General features: G+C 38.1%; 1 protein-coding gene across 1 annotated transcript in view; it reads left to right on the top strand.

The window, feature by feature from the left end:
* Positions 1–17,053, top strand: part of LOC124171574 (probable G-protein coupled receptor CG31760) — a 382,345-nt gene that overhangs the window by 326,920 nt on the left and 38,372 nt on the right. The gene's annotated exons all lie outside the window — the stretch shown is intronic.

The following is a 17,053-nucleotide window of genomic DNA, read 5'->3' on the forward strand; positions in this document are numbered from 1 at the left end:
TTCCGGAGTGTACTTTTCAATTCCATATCATAATCGCGTTATTTTTCTTTACTAGGTCATCATCTTCCACAATTAGAACTAAGGAAACACGTATGCAAAGCGCATTTAAAAAAATACTACGAATCTGCACGCTCCTAAGTTTTACGGTAATTTTTCCGTAACTTCAAAGTCAAACCCCATGCTAACTTTCGCGCTAATTTCTTCCATGCAATTGACGTGGCGACACTGGAATCTCACGCTTTGTGCTCCGCACTCATAATATATTGTCAAGTTTCTGTGGAAAGGCTAAGCCCCTTGCTCGGCCCACCCGCTCCAAACAGAAAAGTCGTCTCGGCTCTTTTGGTCGATGGCGCGGCGGTCGGCGGTTGAGGGCGGGCGATGGCAATTGCATCCGCCTGCCTCGGGATGAGTGTCGTTCGACCGCGCGGGAGCAACACGCCTCCAAGGTTGTCTGGCTGATTTCGCCGAAGCGGGGAATTGTTTCCGTGTGAGCGCTGTTTGAAGTGCAGCGACCGATTGATGCTCGGCCGAGATTCGGAGATGCGCCGAGTATTTCCCGTCGCCGCGCCGTCGGGAAAAGACAGAAATGTCACCGTTGAAGAATTTGGGGAGGAGGGGGGGGGGGCGATCATGGGGTGAACTGCAATTACTGCACTCCTTGGTTTTCCGCGATGCAATGCTCTCTCGCCATTCCCCATTGCGTCCATCCTCTCTGCGCCTCCTACTCTCTTTTTATAGCAATAATAAATTATACGTATGTGCAACAAATAGAAGAGGCTTTTCGTCTTGCACGGCGGTGCGCATCGATAGTTGAATTTGATCCAGAATTAGTCATTTTTGTGCGCCGCCAAGTTCATGCTGCCATCCATGGTCTTATTATGCTCATGCAAATTTTATCATGGCTTGACATGGAAATGGTCTGAATACTGTGGATTCCATATTTTGATAGTTTTAATGAAATGTTCTCCATTGATAAATATTAAAAGTATTGCGGAATTCTACCTTAATTCCATTGCAAGTTAATTTTTTAATGAATTTCTACTGATTTAATATCTCGTGTAATTTATGAAAAGAGTCCTGAAAAGCATTTTACATGGAAGCATCAAAGTTTTAAAGTTCTAAGTCCATCATTAACGGCAAAAAAATATTTCAAGCCCTGAAACTATTCCTGATCATTCTTATGTAAAATGACCTCCTGAATCCGAATAGTTATATTCGGATAGTTATATACGTTTTCCTCCATCACCCACCATTTTCGAGGAAAGCCCCCATTCTCTTATTTTTATCATGTTGCGATAATTTGGAGGGATGGAAAGGATTATTTTAGCACTAATATTTCCTCTCAGGCTTTACGGAGGTGAAGATTTCTAAAACAAGAGCAGTCATCGTAAGGTCGGGGGGGACAAGTCTCCGTAAGCTTAAAAAAAGGTCGAAAATTATCCGATTTTCTTTTTTTCGAAATTTTTTACTTATTTTCTTCATATTTCAACTCATATTCCGTATTTTCCTCCCCAAAACATACCACAATGACGGAATTGTATATAATCAACATAACGTAGCATTAATAAAAATCTTTAGAAACAATACACTGCACAGCAACAATAATTAAAACATGTTGCAACAGTTCAGAAGATACGTTTCCATTCTGGCGCTCTCAACATCTCGCGCGCATTAATAAAGAGTAAAATGATGAATTTAAATTATGATGAATAACATAAGTACCTTCATTTAGTATTTGATTTCCTTTAATACTCTGAGGTAGAAGTTTTTCGTCTCGAAAACAAGCAGTACTCAGCATGCCACTTCCCTGAAAATTTCCTCTCAGATTTGCATCTGTTTTGATGAAACCATTCCCCCTGTTCATCAGAAACTGCTCCAAAATATTCTGGAAAAAAATCCAGGTGGGAATGAAAATGTTGCACCCGATGGCCGAATGCACTGATAGCAAATCCTCGACATGAGCGACATACTTTCACTTTTTTGTTGCCCAAAAAGTTCTCACACACGTTCCGGAATCCAAGCCAAGCTCTTTTTTCTATACGATTCCGGTGTTTCATAAGCGTCGAATCTTAGAAAAGTTTAATAATATGGGGGCCCGCGAATACTCCATCCTTGATTTTAGGCTCATTAAGATGAGGAAATTTTGTTGTTAAAAATTGAAATGCATAACATGTCTCGTTTATTGCTTTCACAAGCTGTTTCATCAGTCCAAGTTCGATGTGTAATGGTGGCAAGTATACATTTTCTCACAGGACCAGAGGATCATGAGCGACATTTTTATAACTGGGGGTAAAGCTTTCTCGCAGAGCCCAGTTCCGTACAATGTTTTTTCTCGGGCTAGGCTGTCCCATTCACAAAGGAAGCAGCAGTATTTCGTGAATCCTGATTGCAGTCCTGTGAGTAGAGCGAAAACTTCGAGGTCAGCGCAAACTTTCCAATTGTAATCATTATGATTATTTTTTTCGAGGATTCGGCTGATATTTACGTACGTCTCCTTCATATCAACAGAGTATCCAACTGGTACTGAAGGTATCTCATTCCCATTGGCCAACAGGACCACTTTCAAGCTTGCGTTTGACAAATCTATAAACAGTCTCCATTTTTCCGGGTCACATGGCATCATCAGTTCAATCATCAATGCATTTGAATTAATGCAAAACACCAAGCCTTCATTTTCCGTACAGAACAATGTCAGTGTTGACTGTCTGGTCCTGTAAGAAGAGATTTTTACGCTCCTTTCTAAGAGATTCCACTGCTGAAGTTCAAGAGACAAGAAATTGCGATGTCCTCTAAGGCAACTCCAAATCCCTTACGAGATCATTCAATTATGACTTATTAACGAAAAGAGGTTGTCGATCAGCTGAATCATCAGAACACTTTATCATAGGCGGAAGTATCACTTTGCCCTGGCTATCGTTCAAAGCCTTTCAAATCGATTTCTGGCTCTTAAGTATAGGTTGTTGGGGGTTCAGAGATTGCCAAAGACTCGTTATGAGGAGTTGGTTTTATTGCTGAAGAGATTTTCGGATACTGAATTGTATGCTTACTTTTGCTGGAAAACCCTACGGTGGGAGTCATACAAAAGTAACAATCCGTGAGATGACAGTGAGGTCCACGCCACACCAAGCAAGTGAAATTGCTTTACATGTACCTTTGAGAAATTTGGTGAAACTACTGTAACAAGTACTGCAGCAAACTCTTGGAGCCCAGTTCTAGCCCTGACCGCCAACTTGGAAGCTAAAGTATAATTTATAAGCGGTTTAAAGAATCGAATTAAGTGGTTTTTGTTGTGATTTTAAAGTCAATTTACCGCAAGCATAGCAGAAGCGATGATTTTTACACACGCGTGGTATAATTACACATAAAATCACGATAATAATCACAACTCACGCCCACGTACTGCAATTCACTTCGAAAAAAACCGGAGTAAAACCACTTCTGCCATTTTACACATTTTAAAAATTCGGAAACACAGAGTGTTTGCTAGAACACCGTCAAGTTGACTCTGCGATCGCTAGAGATATACTGAGGGAAGATGACGACAACTACAATGTAATTTATTCCCGAGGCTGATACTTTGTGGAACTCTATGATGAAGGGAAAAGAATATTTTTTAACCTCATTGAGATTATAAGATTTCAGCCCTTTCTTTTTAGTGGAATTAGAAGGCATTCTTTTTTCCTTCATATGCTGTGGAAGCATGAGAATCGAGCGAAGTATTTCGAGCGCCTGCGTGGTAAAGTATTCCCTAACTATTGCAACACATTATAATTATTGTTGCTATGTTATGTCGTATAATATTATTATTATTACTGATATTTCTTGGCGACATAAATTTTCATCAATCTGGGAGAATGAGATGAAGTGGAAGCTGGAAAATTGAGGAAATACGTGAAAAATTACCGAAAATGATGTGTGGATGATGGGGAGAACCGAGTTCGTATTGAGGAGGTCATTTTATATAAGAATCAGCAGGAATGGTGCCAGGCCGATTCTCATGCCGTTCAGAGCCATTCATTGTTGATTGATTAATAATGCTTGTGTAAATGCATACTACAATATCCATCCTCATATCAGTGGAAAAGCAGTGGAAACAACGAAAACAACAGCACAACATTTCATTTTAATTTACACAAACCAAAATTGCTGCACTTTTCTAAGAGAAAAACAGTCAGTCTTTTGTTAAAATACCATTCTGGGACACATTGAGACCATTCATCTACATCTTCATAATATCCTGCGAGCCACCTCTAGGGTGTTTGGCATGGGGTGATGAATCACCAGCATGCAGCATGCAATTGGACTCCCACATGCACACCACACACTACAAAAAGCGTCACGCATTATGCTACCATATGCCATTAGAAATAATAATAAAATTAAGAAACATGCAATAAGTTTTACATATGTTAGTAGGCTACGCTGCAAGTTATCTAATCAATTTATGAGTTATATCGCTGCCGTTATAGTCTCTTATTATTCGTGGAAAAAAAGGCATTCTGAATCTGTCTGTTCTACAGTCTATCTCTATTATTTTATTTGTATGATATTATCTTCCGTAGTATGTTGGCGTCCGTAATATATGGCTAACTTCGTTTGAAAAGAGACTGCTCTTGAATTTATCTAAAAGGTTTAGTCTATTTTTCAATCTACGGTCCGACAGAGATTCCCATCCATGTTTATCTAAGAGGTCAGTTACACTAACAAGACTATCTAACGACTTTTCACGTACCTGGCAGCTCTTCTTTGCACGCGTTCTAACTCTGTCATTAAGCCTTTTTCATGAGGATCCCAAACAAACGTATTCTAAATGGGGTCTAACCGGGGAGAAGTAGCTAATTTCTCTTTCTTGGTCGTCACACTTTCTCATTATTCTTCTGACAAAACCCAATTTACGATTAGCTTGATCTGTAATTTCCCAGATATGTTTATTCCACGGTAGATCATAATTGGGTATAACTCATAGATATTTCACAGATTCAATTGCCTTTAATTGGGTGCCCCGAATGATATAGCTACGTTGTAGGGAGTTATTCTTCTTCCAGAAATTGCATTCTGGGTAGGTACCTTGTGTTCCGCAAAAAGACCCATACAAACTGCTTCCTCCACGTATCACCACGGCCAACAGAAGACATCCGTGATAAGAACCCTACTCAGGCGATTCATAACCATATAGGGTGCCTCCTGCACGGGGAAAGAGAAGTCATACCTACGCAAGACACTGGAAGACAACAGATAGTACGGAACGTCGTCCTCAAATCAGAAAAGAAAACTGAACCTGATAAGGAACTAACACCTACACGGAATTTGTCTTCCTTCCTTACGCTGCGGGAACAAGCGAGAAGGTCGCTTGAGCTCTCCAAACACAGTATGGTGACAATATTTAATTGCGAATTGAAGGCCGACAGCCTTCTATGCAAAGCAGGGGATAGAATTTCCACAGGAACAGAATGCGGGGCATATCAATCGAAGTGCAGCCGTGACGGTGAAGACATCGGGCAAACATGAAGAACCCTGAAGATACGGTTCCAAGAGCACCAAAGATCTACAAGAAATCAACAACTGCACCTCTTCGCCATATCTGAGCACACCTGGAGTGGGCCCACTCACATTGTTGACTATTACAACAACAAATTAATTGCCTAGGAGAAGAGATACTATCCACGCATGATTAGGGAAGCAATAGATATTACGAAATCCTTGTAAACCTTCAACGGGGCAGACGAATACCAGCAATCCAACTCGTGGAATGGTGCGTTCAAAATCGTGAGAGAGAAAGAAAAACGCCAGGGTAGATGGACCAAGGAGAAGTCCCCGGCCTCCTGTATGAACCAATAAGAAGACGCCTGACTCCGACGGATGTGTATAAGATATGGTCGACGCCATATCATTTTCCGCATCTGAGTAGCCCAACTACCTATCTCTCCACGTCTCACAAATGTTTCTCTCTCTCTGTTGCCCTCCAAGCCAAGGCTTCAATTTCAAATCCACGAATCTGCTCCATGCCTCATGAACCGCAACATTTCGGACAACCTTTCTTTCCCTTAGTAAAATAAATTAGCAAGTATCCATACTTTCAGTAGCCCATTATTGTACTTTTATGGCTCCTTAAGTCAAGCGTGGAATTATTCTTTACTATTCTTATACGGAAGGACTAGGAAAGCAGAAAATCTGACACACTTGGAGACTACGTCAGAACGCGTATCTTCTAGAACGGTTTTAAGTAGATTACATTTTCAGGTCCGACAGAAACGATAAAAAAATGAGATATTTTTCCAAACGCTGGCTGGAATCTTTTAAGAAAACGTAATGGAAGACGAATGAAACAACAGCAGTAAGTATTTGCACATAGTGTATGACGCATATCCTTATCTTTTCTTCAGTTTCTTCGTCCGCCCTCATAAAAGACGCTTTTTAATTTACAATGTAGACAACGATATTGTTGGGCAATTTTCGCACGAAAATACTCCTAAATTTCTTAATTAGTTCACTCTCTTTTATTTTTTCTATTTTTTCCTATTTATTTCTTAGTTCTATCAATAGAAAATATTTTATCGTCATTCTAAAATCGAACCTTTGTTTATATTAACGTATCTACTTGGTATTGAACTCAAAACAGAAACTTTGCATTACCGCTAACGACTCAAAATGAATGGCTAGTATTAAAGTTTAACGTCCGAATGTTTGGTTTGTTTCCTCCGTTTGTTTACTCGACTCTTCCAAATGTCATCTTGGATCGAGAATTCAACATATTTATTTTTCCTTTGGAAATGTTTCTGCTCGAAAATAGAGTTTTTTTTTTGCTTTCCAGGAAGACGTGATGGCTACATTTACTTCATTATTTCCAATTAATGAAAGCCTACGAAGCCTACAATTCGGCAGTTTTCTACGAATTTTTTATCGTTCTTATTTTCTCAGGATAACTTCATGTTTGAAGTTTAATACTGAAATTCATACATTCAATTTAACTGAAATATCAAGTGATGCATTGACTATCAAAATTTTATAATGGTTGACTATCACCATCTACTAAATATGTACATACTTTGGTACTTCTAAATATATCTTTATCGAATTTTGCTACGTTTTTATGTCTATGAACATCCACTTTCAGAAAAAGACGATATTCATCTGCTCCATGGCTAGAAGAAAAGCGCATTAATGCCAGATTTCCATCTTACGTATCGACAACAGCTTAATGGCTTTTTAATGGGTATTTTAAAGTACGAATAAGGGTGCATGTAGCCTATCTTTAACTTACGTTAAATATTCTGGAATCGTCGCGAATAATTTTAGTCATCGCGTCCTCGAAAGCAGAAATTGTATTTTTTAATCGATAATGAAAGAAGGTGCATTGCCATACTTCATTGGAATCCTTTAAGTGTTAAAAAAAAGGAAGTTATTGCTTAAATAATATCATTTAGTGATAAAGTAATAGAGAAAGGATTTTCCTTCCCGTTCAATGAAATATGTAGAAAGTATTAGCTGCTTAGCATGGATGCGGAATATTGCCACATTTCTTTGAAGTGAGCATTTTATTGTGGACCTAGAGGGTCGCTTGAAATGTTTGTTCACTTAAATATTTCATGACTGTATGAGAATCAGTTCCAACCACTGCGCTTGATTTTTTCCTACAGAATTCCCATTTATAATTTTCATTCTATAGCCATGAATCCTCATATAATATCTGATTCAGTATGCGCTGTTGAATGACTTGCAAATTTTCCTTTTCTTTTAAAGACTTCAATGAGCAGACTAGTTTCGATATTTCTGCATCTCACGAATCTCGAGAATCGAAAATGACACGTTGTATCGCAACTAGTCGCCTATTTCAAATGCTTTGAATGATGTCGTAAATTGCGTCTCACTCAACAGGAGGTACACGAAGAGGTAGTTTCACCACATCGACCTCAACTTATAACGTGAGTAATCAAAACGTATTTGCGTCATTTTCCGCCGAATCAATGCGCACTTTAAAGGGTTAATGGGTGGGTGAGAATGGCGCGTGGGTGTGCTCTCTCTCCCTATCGATATCTTCCCTTTAACGTCCGGCGAGAGAGAGTCCCTCGACGGTGTCGCAATCGACGCGACGGGGGGCCGCTGTTTCCGCGTCCCCCTCCCCCCTCGCTGCCCACTCCTCTCGTTCATTTCACGGCGATTCATTCGCTTTCACAGCCCAATCTCTCTCTTTTTGGCTGACAGGGTTCCTCAGCGTGACGCCGTCTCTTTCGGCTCGTTCCGTTCGTGGATCTTGTTCCTTACAAGTGTCCGTGTTATCCCTCGTGTCATCGCCTGTTGGAGTTAACACACACGGACTTAACGATCCGAAGAGTGGAATCTTAAAAAAAGTACTGATTTTAACCCGGTGCAAAAGAGTCATCAAATTCATAAAAAATGGCTATTGGATCATTTTAAGGATAATTTTTTTTTGCTAGCTCATTCGTCGTGCTTCATTATGAGCCACTTTTAAAGCGCCATGATGGCTTAATAAATTTCTTAATTTGACTTCGCAAAAAATAATTAGTATTGTCTCATTCTGATTATCAGAAGGTAGGCTATACTGTCGATGAAACCACATCGCGTTTTTTCATTCTATCATCTACCAACAAGCTTCTGCCAGTCACGTCCTCGGATCGATACTAATGCTTGTTTCCAATCAGATTTACGACTCTCAGTTTTGACCCGAAATTTTACATCAATGTTTTTTTATGATTTTATATCTTTCTGACTGTTTTATTTATTCATCAATTTGCTGAAACGGGTAACTGCCAATTGGAGCATTTGCTAGCGACTGTACTCTCTCTCAACCACGCTATGATTAAGTACCAAATTTCAAATGTTAAAAATCGTGCTCCTCAACTTGAAAGCGCTCTACCTGATGGAAAGAAGATAGAATAAATGGAGTGGCTATTTCATGTAACTGGGGTCATTAACACCATAAATTTAGAGGTAATTTCATGGAATCTTTAGTCTAAATTCTACATCAGTTACAGTTACTCAGTTTCCAACATTTTTCTGAGGAACGTGAACCATTCGAGTTGGGTGTTTTAAGTCTGTGCGTGGTTTTCCTCACTCCAGACCTCTTTGAGATTCCATGGGAAATGGTACCATTCCTTTTTATGGCTAATTTCTTCACTTTCGATTTATTTTCCAGACAGTTAAGCGTTTGTCGTCAATCTTCTGTGGAAGATGAAATTGGCGGCTTGGAAAGAGAGAATACGAAAACAAATGGAATAAGATGCTCTGACAATAATAGTCATGTCCCCTCTTGCACTTCAAAGGGTCTAGCAGGTTAAAATGGTGAAAAGTGCCCCCATATATTATGAAAAATAAAAATATGCGCTTAAATTGCATTAAAAAATATGAGTTTCCCTAAAGTTTCATGCCTTAACGATGGATAATAACCCAAAAAAATGAAAAACGATTTTTAGTATTTTAAATCATATCTCCAGTTTTTATTTTTGTAAAATCGTTTCCTTGATTTTTAAATGTAAATACTATTACGTTCTACCATCCTGATTTTTTTCAAAATCTTTGACCGAAAATTTTACATGAGTCAAATTTTCAAAATTAATTAAAAATTTTAGGAAACAATGGACACGCCGAAAAAGATATATGTTAAATGTCCTCCTGGAATGCGTAGAATCAAATGGCGCAAGGCGGCTATTCGTGTTTTTGACCGTGTTCCGCCAATTTCAAAAATCTGAAAAAAAAAAAATGAGAATCATACTTTAGGGTAAGGGTAGCAACAAATATCTTTTTCGGCGTGTTTATTGTTCCATGATATTTTTAATTTAATTTTGAAAATTTATTATGCACTTTAAAAAGACAAAATAAATATTTAAAAGGCGTCATAGCCCCGACGGAAATACTCTACCTAATTTTACTTTCGCTTGAAATCACATTTTTTAGAGTGGTTACTCATAAATTTTGATCCCAAGTGTACAATTCACCATTCAGCTGCACTTACTTCACATCAAGCTTCTCGAAGGTAAGCGGCGGGAGAGAAATTAGGTGCGCGAAACCGATCACATCAACTTCAAATCTTTGAAATAATTATTCCATAATGGGAGGGAACACTAAAAATTAAAAATTGGTTTTCGTTATTTAAAACCAAAAATATATGAATGAAAAACACACAGGCCAATTTTCAGAGCTCAAATTCAATTATTGTCCGAGATAAGTAGCTTTAAAAGTCTGCTAGGAGCGTCGGCCACGCCCACGAAGCGAAACATAATTCTATTGGCTGACGCCGCGTGACGTGTTAACCTCATGAATGTCGCGTGAGTAACGCATAAAGAAGCCGTAAACATATTGGGTTCGTGGAAATAGGGGCCGAAAGTTTATCATCATGGTGAAAATACGTTAATTTTGTTCTGGCTGATTCCCGAAACGCATTAATATAATCAAAAGAGACTGAACAATTTTTTGTCTCAAAACGAATCATTTCATTGAAGTGAAACTTTTTTAAGATGAAATGTTTACAGTTTTGACTGAGACAGTAATCACGGAAATTATCGTGGATGCTTTAGTTTGTACCATCGTAAAATCCTTACCTTATCACTGCTTTTTACTCCCGGATGTAAATAATAAAATAAAAGAACAAATCACCACAAGCAATATCATCCCCCTACTAGTTGTTTTTTGCCCTCTGGAGGGAGGAAATTCGGGACTCTCTCCGTTTCTTTCAGGAATAGCATTCAAATTCCCTTGGAACAACATTTTCTTAAGCAGAGCCCTCGATTTGGTCAACCTATGTTCCTGGTTATTTTTAAGTCAGTTTCTTACAGCAAAAATGGTAAACAAATGTAATCAAAATGAAAGAGTAACTCAGAGACGGGAATATTTGCATGAAAATATCCGTAAACTCACTTATATTTACATAAGAGTAACAGGTACAGTCACTTTAAAAAGTATTAGTACAAATTATGTGGCACCTTTTCTGCTTCTCAAGGAAATCTAGTATCCTTTACTCCTTTCGTAGTTTTTGCTGCGCTCCGCAAACATTCCGCTTGTGACTGAATATTTATGCCCTCAAAGGGATAAATTATTTTACGATTACAAATTTATCATTCAGCTTCTATTTATGTGGTATTTAATGATTATTTCGTGTTCATTTACTGTACTTGCACCGACTTTCACCCGCAGTTGTTATACTAATAATTATAATGAGTACCCTATTATATGAACACGGTGGCCTACTTGCCAACGATTTAGGCTGGGGTGGTGAAGGTTGAGGCAACGCCACTGTCTCTCATAATTTTTTGTCAGCTCGTTTTCTCACTTAGTTATAGGATTTTTTTACAATCGTAATTTCGCTTCATTGCTATTGTGCTTTTATGAATGATAATGCGGCTTTTTAAAATTATAAAAAACTGGTGAATAAAATCCTGGCGTTGGCGTTAACGTACAGTTTGAAGTCCGGCGAAAGGAGTCACACATTACATTTAATAATTGGCACTTATTCTGTTTCGGTTAATGATAGTTCATAATATTTGCTAGTATTCACTCAGTGCGCACTTGCCTCCGGTTTTTCTGTTACTTGATAAGTTATCCGTATTTATTATTTACTATTCGTGCTTCTATTTATCAACCTAGCGGTACCTCTCGGTGTCAGTTCTTTCTTTTTTCTCAAACAAACCAACTTGCCTTTTCGTATCAGTCTTGGGAGCATAGAATAAGTACTTTTAATTTTTTATCCCAGCTGTTGTGGGTACAAATTTTCTGTCCACCTGTCTTAATAAACATGTTATTTTACTCCATATTAACACCCTGCTTACATCCATGCTTTTTTCAGTTCATCCACAATATGATCTATGTGGTGATTATTAAACTGGCTCCTTCACCCGCTATGTACGGAATATTCTTGCGACACCGTACTTGCTTAAGCTTACGGATATCTCGGGTACATTTCAGTCGCATGAACTCTAAACTTTTTCACTGCGGATGACGCCATAAGACATTATATGCCCACACTACTGACGGATGACACCTTTAGACGTATTTTAAAAATATTCAGTCACTCGGGCAAGTATTAAAAGAAGCGGATGAACTCAATATGCCAAATGATGTTCATAATTGTTTTACCAGATATTTATATATTTTGACTAACGTCACACACTATTTTCTGCCACAATAGTTTTATATATTTTTTAATGTTTTCCGTCGACAGAATTTGGTTTCCTTTCCTCTAATCTTTGTCGCAGTGATTCTTGTCCTTTTCACACGTCTTCTGCCCAGTGAAAACGTGCCCTTTTTGATGTTGACAGTGGATGCCGTGATATCTCAATTGGATGCATTCCGGTCTTAAGCGTTTTCTGAGTTTAAGCATTCTCAGCCTCCTCTCCAGAGATAGGCTTTGGTGGAGGCTTCTTCTTCGAGAAAATAATGGACAAGTCAGGTGTAATGAGTCAAATTGTCAGCTCACATTTCTTCCGAATCTTTCACTCACCCATGGGCTGCGACGGACGGAACTGCGAAAACCGCCTCCGTCTCGAAATAGGCGACTTTATCGGACTTCTCGGCTTCACGCAACGCATTTTCAAGAAGTCTAACAGGAAGAGTTAGTGATTCCATAGAGGTAACTAAAACAATTTCAACAATTTTTAATTGCATGAACGCTAGGTGTCAGAATATCCACTGTTCTAATTCGAAAATGATTTCTCGATCAAATGAGAAAAAGATATCGCTTGAATACGCGCAATTTCATGTCCCAAAAACCAAGCAACTAAGACTTAATTATGGGTCTGGCTGCGAAATTTTCATGGGGAGATGATTTTTTGTCTGGGCTCATATCTAAGCTTTCCCAGATAAATTTCTGTCTAGAAACATTTTTCTTCATAATATCAAACATTTTCTACTGGCAACATTTTTTTAAGAATGCACATTTGAAATCTAGACCATATTTCCTTCAAAATTGATTCCATTTATTTTTATAGAAGGAAAGAAAGCATTAGAATCTTAGTTTGAATATCATTATCAAAAGTGCTCTCGCCCATGGCAATCCGATAGTAATAAAAATTACGACTTTTCAGTGAGATTTACAGTGTGAAGACATACAGCACAATTTTACGAATCACACGTAAAAATTTAACTTATTTCAATACACATGAGTTGGAAAAATGAATAGCAAAATTTTCATCCCTCAAAAGCCGAGGCTCAAACAAATAAAAGTTTTAAGCTATTGACTCTTCAGAATCACTACATTTTTTGGTATCTCGGGTGCATATGTGATGTTTGGCATAATATTTTTTAGATGATGAGTTTTAATTTGCGGATTATTTATTTAAAGAAAATATCATTTTTTTCCGGCTATTATCCAACATGTAATACCATAACTGACGGAGACTGAAATAGTGACTCTAATCAAAATATCCTACAAAATTCTTGTTTCCCAGTGGTTTTAGACGAAAAAGCGTACTAATAATTTCATGAAATCAGTAGTCATTGCATGGAATCAATTATGACACAAGTGAATTTCTGCCAGCGTGTAGAAGCAGCTAGTATTTGGATGCTTTGATTGGAGTAGGTGAAGTTCAGTCATTTCTTTAGTCACCTCTGTGACGTGGTTTGGTTTCCAGAGTTTCTCGAGTCCTGATTTCCATGAGATGATCGTAGCACGCTACCTCATTTGTTATTGGAGTGTTATTTTTAAATCTTGACTGTTAAGAACTCAGAAATTAATTTTATTTAAAATAAATATCTATAACTTTTGGCCCAATCGCTTTCGCCGGCAAAGTACTGGGCTTAATCTAGGTAAGGCTTATTCTAATTAGGCTCCAGTGAGCATCAATTAGTTTTCATCCCTCATTTAAATGCTGCAATGAAGAATGGGAGAGGGACGGCAAATTAGACGAATCAAGATTTTATCTGTGTTTTCGCCCGTATCCGTGTTTTTTGGAGTAATGACCATCGTCGATCACTTGCGGAGAAACCGGTCTGGAATATGTTGCGGGGGTGTGCGAGTCTTCTCAGTGGAGGGAGGGGCTGGGAGGGAGGAGGAGTGCGGGATTCCAGATGCTGCGCGGAGCCATTGAAATGCTTGTCATCCGGGCAATCGGGAGGGGAGTGAGAAAGAGCGCAGGAGGGGGAAGGGATATTTGGATCACACTTTCGACATTTGGATACGGAGTGACTCATAACAACCCTCTTGAGTGTATCTTTCCCCTGATAGTTAAACACCCCTGGTATCCAAACACCCCTGATCGTCAAAGTCACATTTTTATCGCTTGGCTGCAACCTAATTAATTCCTTCTCAGAGATATTAGTAATTTAGTGTGCATGCGAACAAAAATATGATGGATTTTATCCACGATATAAATCCGAGTGAAGGGTGGTCGCTCATTTTGTTTTGCACTCAATATTTTGGTGCTCGACTGCTTTGCACCTCCTTCCTCAACGACCACTTTTAGCCGTGGGTGAATAAACAGAGGGAAACATTTGCCCAAAAAGCTCCCCTTTGCGACTCATTGCACGCTGAAAACAAAATTAGATGCATATAAATGGATTTCAAATAAACCTTTACTTCGACGCGCGTATTATAACCTTTTACAAAAATAACGGCGGAATAGTTGACGGCAAATCTTCACGTAATCACATGCTCTTCATAGAAATGTTAACATTCGCATTTCACAACATTAATACAAAAATATAACGTATATGATGACAATATATGCCGCACTTTTATGAAATAATACGATTGAAAGTAAGTGAACCAAATTTTTAAAAATTGCGAAGGTATACTAGAATGCTGGGAGTGCTCTAGATCTAGCTTTAGTCAAATTGTTATAACTCTTCTTACGAAAACAGACTTTTGCTGTCACAAGTAATGTACTGGAAATATTTTATTAGATTATTAATAACGGATTAAAATTCATTCATTAACTGACAAATGACAGATTTTTGGTAGATGATTCTTTTTTAAATATAATTAAATATTTAGCCGCACTTAAGGTACTTGACTTCAATTACTTTAATCAGAAATTGGATCAGCTTAAAATATTTTTACGGTTATTACGAAAGCATTTTTGTAAAAAAGGAAGCCAAGTTTTCAAACTCTCTCAGTTACTTTATTTATACCATGAATGATAATTTACTCTATCGAAGCTCGAGTTGCCACTAGAATAGTGAGAGAAATCAACAAATATTTTTCCCTAATGCGGTGATTTGAAAAAGTAAAGCCTTATGCCCACGTCTAATGAATTCAAAGTCAATTTTTAAAAGTTGGAATAACAATGTTCTTATAGAATAAAAAATTAATTATGAGAATCAAATATTTTAGCGACTCTTTCAGTCATGTCTTCTTTCCTTCGGTGTGGAAATGAGTGTAATGAATTTACAACTTTTTTCGTGCATGAGGAATTGTTGAGTGGGCTTGATGAGAGCGGAAATAAACTCTGCTGTGCTGAGAATTTTCGATGAATCAAAGTCAAAGGGATAATCCTGATGATAATAATTTTTGGATTTCTCCGCACTTAATCTTACAAACAATTCTCTCCTCCCCGTTTTGACGCCTTAATTTCCCCTTCAAATAGTGGAGAACACTTAGGAGTTGTTCAGTCCCTCCCCATCTCAGGCTGGTTTGAAAAAAATTTCAAACTTGCCACTCTAAGTTTGACCTAAAGTTTCGTAAACAGGTTTACCTTGTTGTCCATTCGACAATTTTAATGAAGTTAAGGGTCTGTGTATTAAATCTGGGGAAGTTATGCATGGTTGAAGAATGCATTTTCGCTTTTCCACAGTTAATTAATAAATACAACGAGCAGTTTCGACGGTCAACCATCATTTTCGGAAAGCAATTAACGCAATATTTTAGCATAAACGTCGTATATTTTATTGTTCACTACATTTATTTTGGCGCTATATGTAACTTTGCTTTCTATTTTTAGTCCTTATTCAATCGACTTAATTTGTTTACCTTATAAATTATAACTAATTACCTTATAATCTTTATTGATTGGTGACAAACCCGTAGTGCTCGAAGACCAACTGCGTTTTCCCCTCAACCGCTTGCGAAATACGTTCATCATTACAGGGATAATTTACCACTGTGAATTATTTCTTTGTATTTTCATGTTCAAAATAAAATAATTCTCTGAACTTCATATGTGCCGCCATCCCATGACTTGGCGGTGGATTGGCAGAGGTGTTATCTTCAAGACGACCGACGCTAAGGTTTACAATATAATTTGGTCGTCATTTTCAAGCAACAGAAGTGTGAGAAAATAAACTGAATTTCTACCCCATTCCCATTACTCAGTTTCCACGAAATCCATGCATTTTTGTTTGTCGCATCACTGCATTGGGCTCGTTACTTTATTTTTTAATTACAGATTGTGATAGAGTTTGAAGATTATAGAAACCAGACTATATTATCTATTTTTCAATCCGTCGCCTACTCTTCAATCAAATTTGCGGCTTTAAAAGGCTGGCCTTAACCCTTTCGCAGATAATTTTGTGGCGTCAACGACTTCTGCGGAGCGGGTCACCGGGTCTGGGCTATTCCTCAGCCTTGTGCATCAAATGGTTCGTAGTCGTTTACAGCAAGCGATTCGCCAACCCTCAATGAAAGGTTCTCTCTCTGAACCAGTTAACGACCCGAAACTGTGATGACGTCATTGACTCGTAAAAATGTAGGCGGCAACCTTCGTGCTTTTTTTTCGTTTTCTAAAAGTGTGAGGGAGCGGCTGAATGAGGATAACGTTTTCTCGTCGTAGCTTCTCTTTCCCTTCGATTTATCGAATTGTAATTTTTCCAGGGTGTCAGCTGATGAAAAAATTATGGTTATACTTTATTTAGTTCATCTTTTATAACTAAGTACTATATTAGACACTAGCTCTCATTTAAGTACACTGGAGACTCGGGATATTTGTTTCGGTATGTTTTTCTATCGGCCCTACTACGCTTGGCCCAAATATGGCGAATAATACTCGAAGCAAACTCACACTCTGCCCAAGTAGTCTAGTCTGGAATGTGGCTATGAAATATGGCCGTGGTTTCATACCATTAAATTGTGCAGGTTTTAACTTATTTATAATTCTGTGGTTATGTATCT

The sequence above is a fragment of the Ischnura elegans genome, chromosome X, assembly GCF_921293095.1.
Source record: "Ischnura elegans chromosome X, ioIscEleg1.1, whole genome shotgun sequence".
Classification (NCBI taxonomy): domain Eukaryota; kingdom Metazoa; phylum Arthropoda; class Insecta; order Odonata; family Coenagrionidae; genus Ischnura; species Ischnura elegans.